General features: G+C 36.7%; 1 protein-coding gene across 3 annotated transcripts in view; it reads right to left on the minus strand.

Moving 5' to 3' along the window:
* Nucleotides 1–16,728, minus strand: part of LOC138701208 (rho guanine nucleotide exchange factor 10-like) — a 505,000-nt gene that overhangs the window by 171,381 nt on the left and 316,891 nt on the right. The window lies entirely within an intron of this gene.

The raw sequence follows: 16,728 nt of genomic DNA on the forward strand, positions 1-16,728 counted from the left end.
GCAACTTTGAACTACAGTAGATAAGACCGAAAAAGGAAAATACAGTACTGTGTCATACAATTTTATTCTAGGTCTGCAGTTATGCAGTACTGCAAGTTAACCTTTACGTTCAGGTGCCATGTCTCTGGAAACAGAACAACTGATTGAAGTGAAGAGAATAATCCTACAACCCTATCATGTGTCGAATACAATTTCACAATCGCGAAAACCTTGGACCCATCAGACAGGTTAAATTTTATGAGTTTGTTTATCCACCCGCTTCCAGCTAACAACGGTTAGCCGGATGGGCTAGTGGTAGCCTACGAGACAATTATTGTCTTCTTTCATGTTAAGGAATTTCTGTACAGTTCTCAAAACTAAATTTTTCATTTTTGTAACAAATTTTGTCTTGAAATCCAAGTTCTGTCCGTAGTCAGGAGGTAAAGCAACCTTTAGGACTGTGAAACAGCTGTCCCTGTCCGTGTATGAGAGTGTCCATAAACGAGAGTTAAATTTATCATTATTTCTATATGATTTAAGTTCGGACATAAAAATCTGTCCGTATATGAGGAGTGTCCGTATTTTGGAGGTGTCCGTAAGGAGATGTTTCACTGTATTTGGTCATTATTTCACTTACTATTGTTCCCTATTATTTTTCGTTCTCAGTAGAACAGAAAAACAATCAGCTGTTAATTTAACGCTCTTAAAACAGCTGTAAATTTAAATTCCCGCGCTTTTCCCCTTGAATTCAAGTTATCAAGTGATATTCACACTCTTCAAGTTGTTTCAAGTGTCCTTTATTGTCAAGTAAAAAGCAGAAAGGTATTCAACTTTACTTGAAACTTGAATTCGAGCCGTTACTTCACTTCAAATCATCTTGAAACATAGTTCACACTTTTCAGTTCGTCAAATCAAGTGACTTCAATTCAAGTTACGGGTCATTCCATGAAAACAGAAACCTGAGTTACCATGCAAAATTAATTTATATTATTAAATTTACGCTGTAATTACATAAATTTAAAACTTGTAAAATTGGAAAAGAGTCATTGAAATGTTATAAATATCGTGTAATTATCAGAACTTAATTACTTGTAGAAAAACTGATAAATTGAGAATAAAATTCACTGCATGTAATCTGAGTTACCATGGAATGGCCCTTTCTTGAAAAGTGTGAATGAAGCTTAACAAAACAACAGGGTGAGCAGAATGTAAATCCGACCTTCCAGGCCACAGGCAATGCAGCTGAACTCTATATTGTGTCTCGGTGGACACACACAAAGCGGCCGGCCGATGCGGAGTAGTGGGGCCGCTCTAATTGCAGGAAGGTGATCGTTTCTTACGCAGGGAATCTGTATCCGGTGCCGGGTGAGCGATCAGAGTCACACCCCACCTTTTATAAATAATCCTTTGTTACATTTTCCTTATTAATTCTACGTCTGCTTCGCTCGGACATCTCCTTCAATCGAAATTATTAGATGGATTCGAGTAGGGGTCAAAATAAAAGATAACGCTATTATTCATATGCGCAGCTGTGGGATAATGGTAGCACGCGTCGATACAGAAGCAGATGTCCAGATTCGATGCCTAGTAAGGTCCGTGCGATATAATATCATCTCATCTTTCAGGGTGGTCCTCTTAAAATCAATACATTTAAGGAAAGGTTGAGAAGATTAGACTGAAAATTTAATTGGAGGTGTAGTGTAATTAATTAAGATGATATGTAATTTAGTTGATATGTAATTAAGTTCGTATGTAATTAAGGTGATATGTAATTACTTAAATTGGTAATAGTTGGGTGAAATAGAAGTACTTATAAGTTAGATTTACTTTTGCTTATCGTAGGCATTATTATAGAATAGTTTTTATTTATTTATAGTCCTAGGTTTATTGCATCTACTATTTATAGATTTACGTTTATTTTACTTTGTTTTATTTCATTTACGTTTATTTTATTTTTTATTTCATGTAATTGTAATTATTGTATATTATATATACTACCACAGGGTGTATACCCAATTGTAGTGTTAATAAATACATACATACATACATACATACATACATACATACATACATACATACATACATACATACATACATACATACATACATACATAAGGAATGGACGTGCAGTCCTTGCAGTTTCTTGTAACGTCTTGTTTTGTACAAAGGCCTTGAGAAGTGCTGATCATACGACTTCATGTAACTATTCCTTTTTTCTGTAGAGGTTACTTATCGTCGAAATTTACCGTGGGCAAGAAGTGGCCAAACATTTTCGCCTGGAATCCCCTATTAGGCAGGCAGTATACTAGATCGAACGTCAGGTATTCTGTCTCAGACAGGACAGTTTTGTCCCAAACCGTTCGATGTCAAGGTCATTACACGCATTGTTATGGGGCTGCAGCATACTGCATCGGATATTCGTCCAATGCAATATTCTGCAGGTTCAGAAGAATGCGTGTAATCACTGTCACATCGGACGGTCTGAGACAAACCCGTCCTGTCCGAGACAATGTCCGATGCAGTATGATGCAGCCTCATAAGAATGTGTGTAATCACAGTCACATCGGACGTTCTGAGACAAAACCGTCCTGTCCGAGATAGAATGTCCGATGCAGTATGCTGCAGCCTCATAAGAATGCGTGTAATCACAGTCATATCGGACGGTCTGAGACAAAACCGTCCTGTCCGAGACAATGCCCGATGCAGTATGCTGCAGCCTCATAAGAATGTGTGTAATCACGTCACATCGGACGGTCCGAGACAAAACCGTCCTGTCCGAGACAATGTCCGATGCAGTATGCTGCAGCCTCATAAGAATGTGTGTAATCACGTCACATCGGACGGTCCGAGACAAAACCGTCCTGTCCGAGACAATGTCCGATGCAGTATGCTGCAGCCTCATAAGAATGAGTGTAATCACGTTACATCGGACGGTCCGAGACAAAACCGTCCTGTCCGAGATAGAATGTCCGATCCAGTATGCTGCCGGCCTTAAGAAAGGGTGCCTTCACTTACGTTAAATATACGACACACGGAACCTAAAGCTTTACCTTCCTCACGGGGGAAGCCAGACTAAGGATTTTATCACTCTCTAAAATCCACTTCTCTAGACTACCGAGAATGACACCACATAATCAAAAAATATTCGAGTGTAATGGTTCGGCATATGAACAAAAAGAAAAACTTAGCATTTGGCGAAGATAACAAAAAACATTCGAGTGTAATGGTTCGGCAACAAAAAGAAAAACTTAACATTTGGCGAAGACAGCAAAAAATATACGAGTGTAATGGTTCGGCATATGAACAAAAAGAAAAACATAACATTTGCCTATAATCCAAGGGGCCAAAGAGAAAAGGTATTCTACCTTGAGGTTGAGCAGCAATTTCGTGAAATTGTTTACTAGACAAAAGTTTCCCCCCCCCCACCGTTATGTGACATTTCAACTCTCTATGATATTTTTCTCATTATCTCGCACCGTTACGAGACATTTCTAACCTATATAATATTCTTCTCAATTATCTCGCACTGTTACATGACATTTCTAACCTTATATTATATTCTTCTCAATTACTTAGCACCGTTATGTGACATTTCTAACCCTGTATGATATTCTTTTCAATTATCTCGCATCGTTACGTGATATTTCCAACCCTATATGATATTCTTCTCAATTATTTAGCACCGTTATGTGACATTTCTAACCCTGTATGATATTTTTCTCAATCATGTCTCACCGTTATGTGACATCTCTAACCCTATATGATATTCTTCTCAATTATCTCGCACCGTTACGTGACATTTTTAACCCTATATGATACTCTTCTCTATTATGTCTCACCGTTATGTGACATTTTAACCCTATATGATATTCTTCTCAATTATCTCGCACCGTTATGTGACATTTCTAACCCTATATGATATTCTTCTTAATTATCTCGCACCGTTATGTGACATTTCTAATCCTATATGATATTATTCTCAATTATCTCGCACCGTTATGTGACATTTCTAACCCTATATGATTTCTTCTCAATTATCTCGCACCGTTATGTGACATTTCTAACCCTATATGATTTCTTCTCAATTATCTCGCACCGTTATGTGACATTTCTAACCCTATATGATATTCTTCTCAATTATCTCGCACCGTTATGTGACATTTCTAACCCTATATGATATTCTTCTCAATTATCTCGCACCGTTATGTGACATTTCTATTCCTATATGCTATTCTTCTCAATTATCTCGCACCGTTATGTGACATTTCTAACCCTATATGATATTCTTCTTAATTATCTCGCACCGTTATGTGACATTTCTAACCCTATATGATATTCTTCTCAATTATCTTGCACCGTTATGTGACATTTCTAATCCTATATGATATTCTTCTCAATTATCTTGCACCGTTATGTGACATTTCTAACCCTATATGATATTCTTCTCAATTATCTTGCACCGTTATGTGACATTTCTAACCCTATATGATATTCTTCTCAATTATCTTGCACCGTTATGTGACATTTCTAACCCTATATGATATTCTTCTCAATTATCTTGCACCGTTATGTGACATTTCTAACCCTATATGATATTCTTCTCAATTATTTCGCACCGTCGCGTAACCTTTCCAACTCTCTATATCTCGCACCGTTATGTGACATTTCTAACTGATATTCCTCCCAATTATTTCATACCGTTGGGTTACATTTCTAACTCTCTATTCTATGATGCTCCCATTAAGTAATTATCACACTATTGTGTCTCTTGTTAACTATCGTAAACTGGGGTTACTTTGAACACAGAGGAAACGTTGAACATTTTTTCAGAAAATCATATTTAGGTTTCTAGATGCTACACTTGTTCGATGGAGATAAATTTGGTATGAGAATGATTTTTATGATAACTTACCTCCATCTATAACAAGTGCAGCACGTAGAAGCTTAAATATGATTTTCTGAAAAAATGTTCAAAGTTTCCTCTGTCTTCAAAGTAACCCCAGTTTACCATACCTCACAACGTTCTTACCTAACTCTTTATGATAGGCCTATTCCTCTTAATTACCTCTAACCGATGTGTGCAATTCCTCTCTAGAAAACTTTCATTATCTCACACTGTTGCGACATTCTAATTTTCTATGATATTCCTCTAAATTATCTCCTTTTCACAGATCCTAATCAACTTGCATAATTTTAAGCCAGCGGCATAATTTAAGCGTTAGCGTTTTTGCCTATATTCAAGGTTGCGTTCGAACATGGGTTGGAATCCCGCCTGGGATGATTTACTGGTTGGGTTTTTTCCCTAGGTTTTTTCAGATTGTAAGGCGAATTTCAGGTAATCCCGTAGCGAATTCTTGGCCTTATCTCGCTAGTACCAATTTTATCGACACTAGATAACCTCTTCGACAGTGTCTTATAATAACTGATCTAGCATTATTCACTATTAGGTTTATATTACCATTTAGTATTTATTTATTTAACCTGGTAGAGATAAGGCGTCAGGCCTTCTCTGCCCCTCTACCAGGAGATTACAACTATAATATGAACAATAAAATTACAATTGTGTGGTAGGACGAAAGAGAGTATCAGGATGAATGAATGAATGAATGAATGAATGAATGAATGAATGAATGAATGAATGAATGAATGAATGAATGAATGAATGAATGAATGAAAACGTAATTTGAATAGTTACTTTTTTCATGAAATATCAAGACATTTTATCATTTGTATCGCCATCCGTTTCTGCAGTACAACACTCAAGTCTTCGTCGTTCACTGACCATTGCTACATGTCAGCAGACGTAAGAGGGTTCTCTCCTAAATGAATAGGACTGCAGGGCGCCTGAACGAAAAGTTTTGTGTTTGTTCCTGTAGGCGCAGTGAGGTGGCCTCTTGGGGTTTCAAAGCCATCGTGTACTTTCTTTCCCCGTTAGTCGAGTCCACCCTCTCCGGAGGGAAGTCCAACCCACTTGAGTTCCCCACCAGGAGAGATTATATCCCATTATAGTGCTACCGAAATAATAATGGTGACGTCACGGCGCTTCGTTAAATGCAGGCGCGAGGAAGGCCCGAGGTGTTTCGTGAACTACAGGCGTCGATGACTAGTAAGAAGAACCGGGGGGGGGGGGTTATTAAAATTCATACAGTGGACTTCCCAGCTGTTACAGCTGCTGTGTGTCCTGTAAGATCCTGTGTTATCGAAGAGTAGAGCGTTGCACAAAGTTCTAATTATGCTGCAAGGATTCCATTTTCAAATTTTCAAGGAAATGTTTAAGTCAGTAGCGGCTGGTGACCGAAATCCTCGGTAAGGCCAGATGCAACTAGTTTAAGTGCCTCCGATAAGAAAGGTTTATTTTATTTATATATATATATATATATATATATATATAAACACACATTCAGGATTCTACAGCTACTGCCATCTTCCTGTCCCAATCCTCCAAAGCCTTCTATCTTGTGCGTCTTCAGTCCTCAACCCCCTCTTGTGCATGACCTCCATTACTTCGTTGTCCCAAGTTCTTTTTGGTCTACCTCTTCCTCTTCTTCCATTGGTAAATTTGTTTAGGCCATCTATCTTCACCCATTCTCATCAGATGACCAAACCACTTCAAACTCTTATTTTCTATTCTATTTAACACTGTCTCTTCAGCATCCATTCTATGCCTAATTTCTTCATTTTTAATGTGGTCCAAGCGGGAGACTCTAGCACTTCGTCTCAAATAATCTATTTCTAGGGCCAAAATTCTTTTTTTCTATAATATGCATTCGTTACCCATATTTCACTTCCGTAGTTTAATACAGATTCATCTAACATTTTGCCAATATATTTTTTGGTATCCTTTCAAAGATGTTTATCCCACCATATAGATTTTAAACATGTTATAATTTTTTTACCTTGTTCGGTTTTTTTATTTCCTCTTCGCCAATACCTTCTGCTTTAATTATAATTGTACCTAGGTATTTTGCCTGGTTAACTTGTTTAATTTCAATTTCATCATCTATAACAATATTATCACTACTTTTAGTATTAATGGTCAAATATTCTGTCATTTTATAATTTATAGAGAGATCCCAGGATTCATAAAATTTCTTTAATCTTTTGACCATAAACTCTAAATCGAAAAGATCTTGGGCAATCACTACTTGATTGTCTGCAAATTGTAAATTAAATGTTTATTCATGATATTAATTATTATTGTTATTATATTAATTTAATTATTACTGTATTAGTATGGTAAAGGTAAAGGTAAAGGTATCCCCGTAACATGCCATGAAGGCACTTGGGGGGCATGGAGGTAGAGCCCCATGCTTTCCATGACCTCGGCACTAGAATGAGGTGGTGTGGTCGGTACCACGCTCTGACCGCCTTTTACCCCCGGGAAAGACCCGGTACTCAATTTTATAGAAGGCTGAGTGAACCTTGGGGCCGTTCTGAAAGTTTGGCAACAAGAAAAAATCCTGTCACCACCTGGGATCGAACCCCGGACCTTCCAGTCCGTAGCCAGCTGCTCTACCAACTGAGCTACCCGGCCGCCTACTGTATTAGTATGCCTATTATTAATTAATTAAAAATAATACTGTCACCAAATAAATTGTTATGCTGTGAGTTTGTTTCAGTGATTGTGTGAGTGTGATGAAGCAACCCATATTATGCTCAGTTGAAGAAGTATATGTTGAAATTCCCCTGGTAATATTTTTCAGATCGCTGAAGATCTCAGTAGACACACTGTTCCTTTCTTTCTTTCCTTTTTATTTTTTTCCTTTGATAGCAACAAACATGATTGTTTTGCACCACATTACTACTTAACCATACAGGTTGCCCATATCACGATGCAATAGAAACTCGCGTTTTAAGATTATCTATCAGAAAAATTGTCAGCGATGGCGCAGGCATCTTTATTTAAAACTTCCTTTCTTTCAATATCATTTCTTCTCGAAAAAGGACACTAACAATGGATTAACTAGGCCTACATCATCATTATTTCTCGCATCTATTTCTGTTTATATTTTCCCGAAACACATAACATTGAACCACACTCACTACTGTACTACGAAGTACAATAGTACAACACCCTCGCTTAAGTCATAAACTGAGATATAAGGGGAGAGAACAGTGTGGGTCTCTGCCTGCTAAACAGCGGGAATTTTGATGTTATTTATGGCCTATTTAGGAAGACAAGTCACCACTGCTATACCCACCCAATTCCACCCTCGAGACCGGTCCAGGGATGAGAGGAGTGAAAGCTGACCAGGCCACGAGGCCAGACGAATTGTGCCTCAGCTACAACATTTCAAGTGCAATCTCAAAGCCCGCGAAAACATACGAAATGCAGAAGCCAGACCCGGCACGAGCGATTCTGGCCTCACGAACAAATTTTACTGCAAAACAGGTCTATATCCATCACAAAGTTTTCAAATACTTCTATTGCGATATGTGCTTCATTCAAATGAGTGATATATCATATAAAAAAAAACTCAAAATTTGATTTCAATTAAGCCAAGTGACTGAGGCCTGGCCTCACTTGCCTCAGTCAATCAGTCGCCACTGGTTTAAGCCTACTTTTATCTTATCGTTTTGATTAAAGCAGCAGCACGTTCAGCTGTAAATTCAGTACACCTATAATTTTCAATGTTTAAGTACAGGGACATCATTTTATTTTTACTAACATTTTTAATATTGATCTGGCTATACCTTTAGAGGACCGGAAACACCGTTCGCTATCTCCTTCCACGACTGGAGTTCGATGATACTTGCGTAAAACACAAACAAATCACTTTACTAGTACAGGAGGGAAGAAAAGTAGTTCATCCATTTACGTAAACTAGGAAATATCGCGATTTTGAGTTCGATAATTTTCAATAGGTTTTTGTTTAATCAAAATGCAGTACTGTATTAAGAATAAGTGTTTTTACTCACGGACTGAGTTATCTATGCGAACGTATTCATTATGCAGTGCACATTATACTGTCTACAGCACATTAGCGTACAATATAGAGAATGAAGTTAAAATGAAAAACAATCATAATATGGATATTTAAACATATTTTTGAAAATGGTGGCCGTTCATTTCAATACAGGCTTCAGTTCTTTTGTGCATATTATTGCACTATAGACTATTGCATCTAATTCCAATTGCCAGTTTCGTCCTTCGTAATAGTAACTAATGTTGAAATAATTCTGTACCTACTCTATAAAAGAGTACCTTACGCACTGTAAATTCAATCTTCACATCTGCCCGACCCGCACAGATAAAATTACTCAGACATGCTATCTACTGTCCGTCCAAGTGGTTATGCCGCAGGATCGTAGAAAGGAGGGAAATCACGTGACAGTTAATTACTTAACGAGGAACTTTTATTTAAGTTAGGGCCTATTTTAAACAGTTGTGTAATATTACGTAAACGTCCAATTCCTAACAGAAATTAATGTTTTCAGAAAAAAGCTAAGACACCCCAGCTTTTACAGAGGGGTGTGCAGAAGCAGGTGGGGGAAATTGGGATGCGACTTAGGCAAACGGACAGTACCTGTGCGAAAATATGATTCAATATTGAAAGCTCTTTCGTCATTGGAAAACGCGAACATATTTTTGGAACGTACTATACTCACTAACTCAGAGCTGTTTACTACACGCGGCCTTGATTCTGTCTGGAGAAGAGTTGAAACTTCATTAGTACCTAGAAGGGGTGGGAGTGAAGTACATTCAAAAACTCGGGTACAATAAAAATTGAAGTAAAAATAAAATGATGTCCCTGTACAAGATAGGACGGAACTGTATGAATTTTTTTTTTTGTCCGGACTGCGCTGAATCACCTGTGTAAGTTTGGCACATATATCTTCTCACCATCTGCAGACTAATAGGAATTCTATATTTGTAGAAGCGGAAACTTCCTTCATTTTTCAAAAAGTTACTGTGATACTTAATACGAGTATTATTTATAACGCTAATTATGAAAACTAAAAAAAAGACAATACTAGAGCAAAATTATTCATGCAGTAATGGTGATGCCTTTTAACTCGTTGAAAAATGAAAAGAAGAATTTCCAGATCACTAAACACGTTCAGGTGATGAAAAATGGTGTCAAACCGGCCTCGGTTTCTTTTAAGACGAGAGTATAAAATAATTTGACCACATATAGACAAAGTTAATCACATTAAGGGCATTAGAATAACGAGAGATCCCCTTCGTAGACGTCAACTGGTACACGGAGAAAGTAAATCACCTGACTCACTGGATCTATTAACACAGAAGCAGACACATATATGACCTCTGTGTCCAAACCTGTTCTTCCGGCACTTCTACAGCTTTTGTTTTGTTCTCTTTCCCCCCCTTTTCTTTCAATTAGTTTTGTATTTTTTCATTTCAATACTCAACGATTCTAGGAAATGGGTGGGGGGGGGGGGAGAAAACAAGAGTTGCTTTTGGACACTGAGTAAATTTATTCTTGCCTGTATTGACATATGTGGTTACAAGATGAACTACCAGGAAGTATTACCGTGTTAAAATTCTGGCCTGCTGTCCAAGATGTATCGAATTATATTTGTCTCAGAACAACTCCGAACAGTTTTCCGATATTTTCCTCGGTTACCAGACAAAGTCCAGGATTGTAGTGTCCATATGTCAAAAGGTCCATGGAATAATGTCCACGTTGAAAATGTCCATGTTAAATCGCCCAGAGTCAAAACGTCCATAGTTCTATAATGTCCACTTCACTCTGATGTCCAGATTCAAAATGTCCATAATAGTATAATGTCCACTTCACTCTGATGTCCAGAGTCAAAATGTCCATAGTAGTATAATGTCCACTTCACTCTGATGTCCAGAGTCAAAATGTCCATAGTAGTATAATGTCCACTTCACTCTGATGTCCAGAGTCAGAATGCCCATAGTAGTATAATGTCCACTTCACTCTGATGTCCAGAGTCAAAATGTCCATAGTAGTATAATGTCCACTTCACTCTGATGTCCAGAGTCAAAATGTCCATAGTAGTATAATGTCCACTTCACTCTGATGTCCAGAGTCAAAATGTCCATAGTAGTATAATGTCCACTTCACTTTGATGTCCACAGTCAAAATGCCCATAGTAGTATAATGTCCACTTCACTCTGATGTCCAGAGTCAAAATGTCCATAGTAGTATAATGTCCACTTCACTCTGATGTCCAGAGTCAAAATGCCCATAGTAGTATAATATCCACTTCACTCTGATGCCCAGAGTCAAAATGTCCATAGTAGTATAATGTCCACTTCACTCTGATGTCCAGAGTCAAAATGCCCATAGTAGTATAATGTCCACTTCATTCTGATGTCCAGAGTCAAAATGTCCATAGTAGTATAATGTCCACTTCACTCTGATGTCCAGAGTCAAAATGCCCATAGTAGTATAATGTCCACTTCACTCTGACGTCCAGAGTCATAATGTCCATAGTAGTATAATGTCCACTTCACTCTGATGTCCAGAGTCAAAATGTCCATAGTACTATAATGTCCATTTCACTCTGATGTCCAGAGTCATAATGTCCATAGTAGTATAATGTCCACTTCATTCTGATGTCCAGAGTCAAAATGTCCATAGTAGTATAATGTCCACTTCACTCTGATGTCCAGAGTCATAATGTCCATAGTAGTATAATGTCCACTTCACTCTCATGTTCAGAGTCAAAATGTCCATAGTAGTATAATGTCCACTTCACTCTGATGTTCAGAGTCAAAATGTCCATAGTAGTATAATGTCCACTTCACTCTGATGTCCAGAGTAGTATAATGTCCACTTCACTCTGATGTCCAGAGTCAAAATGTCCATAGTAGTATAATGTCCATTTCACTCCGATGTCCAGAGTCAAAATGTCCATAGTAGTATAATGTCCACTTCACTCTGATGTCCAGTGTCAAAATGTCCATAGTACTATAATGTCCATTTCACTCTGATGTCCAGAGTCATAATGTCCATAGTAGTATAATGTCCACTTCATTCTGATGTCCAGAGTCAAAATGTCCATAGTAGTATAATGTCCACTTCACTCTGATGTCCAGAGTCATAATGTCCATAGTAGTATAATGTCCCCTTCACTCTCATGTTCAGAGTCAAAATGTCCATAGTAGTATAGTCTAATGTCCACTTCACTCTGATGTTCAGAGTCAAAATGTCCATAGTAGTATAATGTCCACTTCACTCTGATGTCCAGAGTGATAATGTCCATAGTAGTATAATGTCTACTTCACTCTGATGTCCAGAGTCAAAATGTCCATAGTAGTATAATGTCCATTTCACTCCGATGTCCAGAGTCAAAATGTCCACTTGACTCTGATGTCCAATCATAATGTCCATAGTAGTATAATGTCCACTTCTCTCTGATGTCCAGCGTCAAAATGTCCGCAGTAGTATAATGTCCATTTCACTCTGATGTCCAGAGTAAAAATGTCCACAGTAGTATAATGTCTACTTCACTCTGATGTCCAGAGTCAAAATGTCCACAGTAGTATAATGTCCATTTCACTCTGATGTCCAGAGTTTTAATGTCCATAGTAGTATAATGTCCACTTCACTCTGATGTCCAGAGTCATAATGTCCATAGTAGTATAATGTCCATTTCACTCTGATGTCCAGAGTCATAATGTCCATAGCTCTATAATATATCCATTGTTCATGGTAGTTATAACATTCTGTGTAAAATTTTCAAATGCAGAACTAATCAGAACTGAATTTTTTTAAGACGGGACGAAATTCTCAGTTAGTGCCATCACAGAAGGGTTAGCCACTTCTTTCTCTTCGTGGACACCTGTACCAACATTATGACTTTAATAGAGATAGGACAAAAATATATTGGCGATGCAGGAAAATGAACCTCCCAAGCCTGAAAGGCATGCAGCACACAAACAACGCGGTAGAAGACTGGCACAATCTTCTTCATCGTGTGATGGCTGTACATCCATCCACTTGGCGATTTATACAGTGCCTAAAGCGCGAAGAAAATGGAATTTGGACACAAATATTGCAAGCAAGAGTGAGGCATACACAAATTAAAGAGCCGGGAATGAAACGTATTTGACGAATCAAAGACAAATTCTCCAGATTGTGAGAAACTAGAACAGGTATAAAGAAAAAGGAGAAATTCTCTTAAATCTTAAAAGTATTGGTTACCGTCTTAAAAGTGGGGCTGCGGTTCCCGATGCTTAATAACTTATTTGTACGAGTTATGGAATAAAATTTATTGTGTTCTATTCAAGCAGAATTTTCCTTTGAACTTGGACATTATGGACGTTTGACACTATGGACATTTTCACTTTATGGACGTTTTATCATATGGCCTTTCTGTCGTATGGACATTTTGACAATATGGACATTTTGACCTTATGGACGTTTTATCATATGGACGTTCTGTAGTATGGACTATATACGGTGGAAGCTTTTCCTCAGTCCCCAAAGACAATATTATTTTCAAGTACAACATGAACGTTCGCATGAAAATGTTTGCTTGTAAGATAAGATAAAAAAAAATTGGGTTAGAAACTCACAAGGGGTCCCGTCGCACGTCTCAGCTTGATAATGATTACAGTATATACACATTTTGTTGTTATTTCACACTTACGAAGTATGAACGCCTCATGCTGTTTCTGTATAACGAGAGCAGTTATGCGCCCAAGTCTTCGAATTTATTGCTATAAGCAGGGATAGGTATTTATGGAGATTAATTTTACCATTTGTGGTTTTTAATAGGCCTATTGGTGTTCGCGGAGATTGTTGGAGATTGATTTGTACTCTTGGCGGAGATTAATGGAAATTTTGGAAAATACAATTATTTTGGAATTGGAGTATTAACTCAGTATGAATATTACTTTCCAAATAATTAACATTAAAGGTTCGTTGGATTCTGGTAAAGGTACTGTATGGCCAATAGACAATTTGTTGAATTGAGACTGTATTTAACACACATTCATTAAAAACGAAAAAAAAAACTTGCAGTCCTCAAATTAACACTTTCAAATTATTTGTGAAATATTGAATTTCCGTCTTTTGAGTTCACTGTAATCAGAACACCTGGAATACCATGTAATGTAGCCTACTTGGATATATAACAAATTCAAGGGCCAAAAAAAAAAAGGTAAAAAAACTCAGTATGAAATTCGCTATAAAACGACGCAACAGTAATAATTCGTCATTTGTCGCGATTGTTTTATCCGCATATTATTAATCAGAATCACTTAATTCGTAAAGATTAGCAAAAATCTATTGTAATCTATTATGTCGTGATTTTCGCGATCTTCAAAAATACCCGGGCCTGATTATAGGCCTAGTATGTCTCAAATATGTTCTTCAAATATTTATTATTTATTTGCTTATTATTTATTTAGCTAGCTAGCTAGTCACTACAAATTAAATAAAAAAAAAATGTTTCTAGCCACTACCGTAAGAGCCAGGCTCGTCTACGGTGTGATCTTAGTCAATAATGTAACATAAAATTTACAAGGACAGATTACTAAATACAGTAAGTAACTTAATTCAAACCAATAAATAACACACAGGAGCAAAAAAAAAAAAAAAGAGAGAGAGAGAGAGAGCGCGAAAAACACATTTAATATAAATTGACAATCAGACAGAAGCCAGTGATATTCAATAAAAACATGAATATAGTCGACAGAAAAAAAAATGTTAATATTATATATCATGAATAACTTTATAAATTTCTTTTTTAAAAGTTTCAATTTTAAAATAATTGAAATTTGGAAAATGGGGCCGAAACTAGCACCATGTTTAAGAGCTGCACTTGTATGAAATTTAGGCTCAATTAATGGGAAAGTAGACTTTTGTCTTCGAATACGATATTCATGTCGATTAGATTTATGTTTTATTTGATTTCTGTGGTAGTAAGTTAGTAAACTATCTCTTATGATTTTTCCATACGATCTCTTCCCATTCGAATTTTACTTCTAACTTACCTAATTTAAATTGTCGGAAGTTCTCTAATCCACTTTATACGTTTAGCCTTCATTTTAACTGTTATATTAAACCACGTCACAAAGATCTACCATACTGTCTAAGCAAAGCCACGCTTTTAATACGTAATCGATTTGTGCCAGTATAACAGCGTACTAAATCTTCAAAATATAGTTTAATATTAATTACCTACATGCGTGTAAATTGGCCTGAATATTCACTACAGATGCAAATTAGTCACTGAGCTGCATAAAAGAGAGGGGCTAGTAACATGTCCAGAAACCAGACCAAGTAGATTACATAACCGAACTCTTTGCTTTGATGAAGATAACACTTTACAGTCGTAATAAACATCTGACAACACCGAGCCAGTGGACTTTGACAATCATTCAAAAAACTTGCCTCGATTTAGAGGGCCCAGAGGTGGCAACCCTGTGTAGCTGGATCACGCACTACTTCTGTAGTCTCTCGTTATAGCCGCCGCGTACTCTATTCAGCGTGCAAGACGAAGCATCCGTAATTATGACGCAATGTTCTTCACAACAGAAAACAAACCGACTGACCAACGCTCTATCTCACTCGTAGAGACTCTGTTTCAACCTTTGATATGCCGCCATAACTAAACCGGGCCGATTGTATTGTATAGAAAAACTTAAGAAATAAAGACAATTGGAAAGAAATGATGCAGATACTGAAGGTAGTAGAAACGAAACAAAAAGAAAGATAATTAAAGCAAGAGATTAAGAAAGAATAATATAAAAGAAAAATAAGTCTCCGCATAATTGTTTTAAGTAATATATTTATAAGGTCAATTCTAAATAGAACTCAGTACTTTGGATCAAGGTTTAAGCCACTTCTGAAAATGCAACAAACTTTGAATGTAAATGTGCAAGAATGCGCTAACCACATTGGACTTCAGAAACGAAGATGATAATGGAGAAAATGAAATCAGAGATGTGTTTTTGAACTAATTTGGATTTAAATGAAATGCTAATGGCATTTGCAATGTTCAATAAAAGGTATTAAGCAATAGATGTTCAGAAATCGATTTCAAAGAGTTGGTGCAATTCATGTAAGTTAAGTGAACAATTTCTTCTAATTCATCATCATCATCATCCTTCACGAATTAGGCCTCTGTAGACCTGTTTCGGCCCCATCTAGCAGTCTTCTAAAAGGTCGTCCTGGTCGACGATGTCCTCTAGGTTTATAATGAATCATAATTTTTGGGATTCTTGAATTTTCCATTCATCTTACATGATCTTGCCAATTGAATTTGTATCTGCTGATTTTTTTCTTCTACTGACTCTACTTCTAATTGTTCTAAAATTTCTTCATTCCTTTTTCGGTCTAAAAGAGTATATCCTGCTGTCCTCCTGAAAAATTTCATTTCCGTTGCTTTGATTCTGTTCATGTCTTTTTTCTTTAATGTCCAAATCTCGCTTCCGTATAAAAGGGAGGGTAATGCTAGTGTATTATATATTTTTATTCTTGTAGATTTTTGTACTAATTTAGCTTTTAATATATTGTTTATTATTCCTAGAATTTGTGTAAATTTGGTAATTTTCTTGTTCACATCTTTTTCATTTTGATAAGATATTTCACAACCCAGAATTCCCTCTAATTGATTTATATAATTCCATCGCATAATGTAAATTATGAGCGAAAATTCAGTTGCATGAATCTTGTAAACGCTGAAATAAAATTAGAAACTGTCGTTCAGTAAAAGGAGTTAGCACTCTGCTAACAATAAATCTTGAAGAGCTTACTTGTGAAGAATTTAAATGTTTAGAGTGCTCATAAAATAACGTATTTT

This window comes from Periplaneta americana, chromosome 6, assembly GCF_040183065.1.
Source record: "Periplaneta americana isolate PAMFEO1 chromosome 6, P.americana_PAMFEO1_priV1, whole genome shotgun sequence".
In the NCBI taxonomy this organism is placed as follows: domain Eukaryota; kingdom Metazoa; phylum Arthropoda; class Insecta; order Blattodea; family Blattidae; genus Periplaneta; species Periplaneta americana.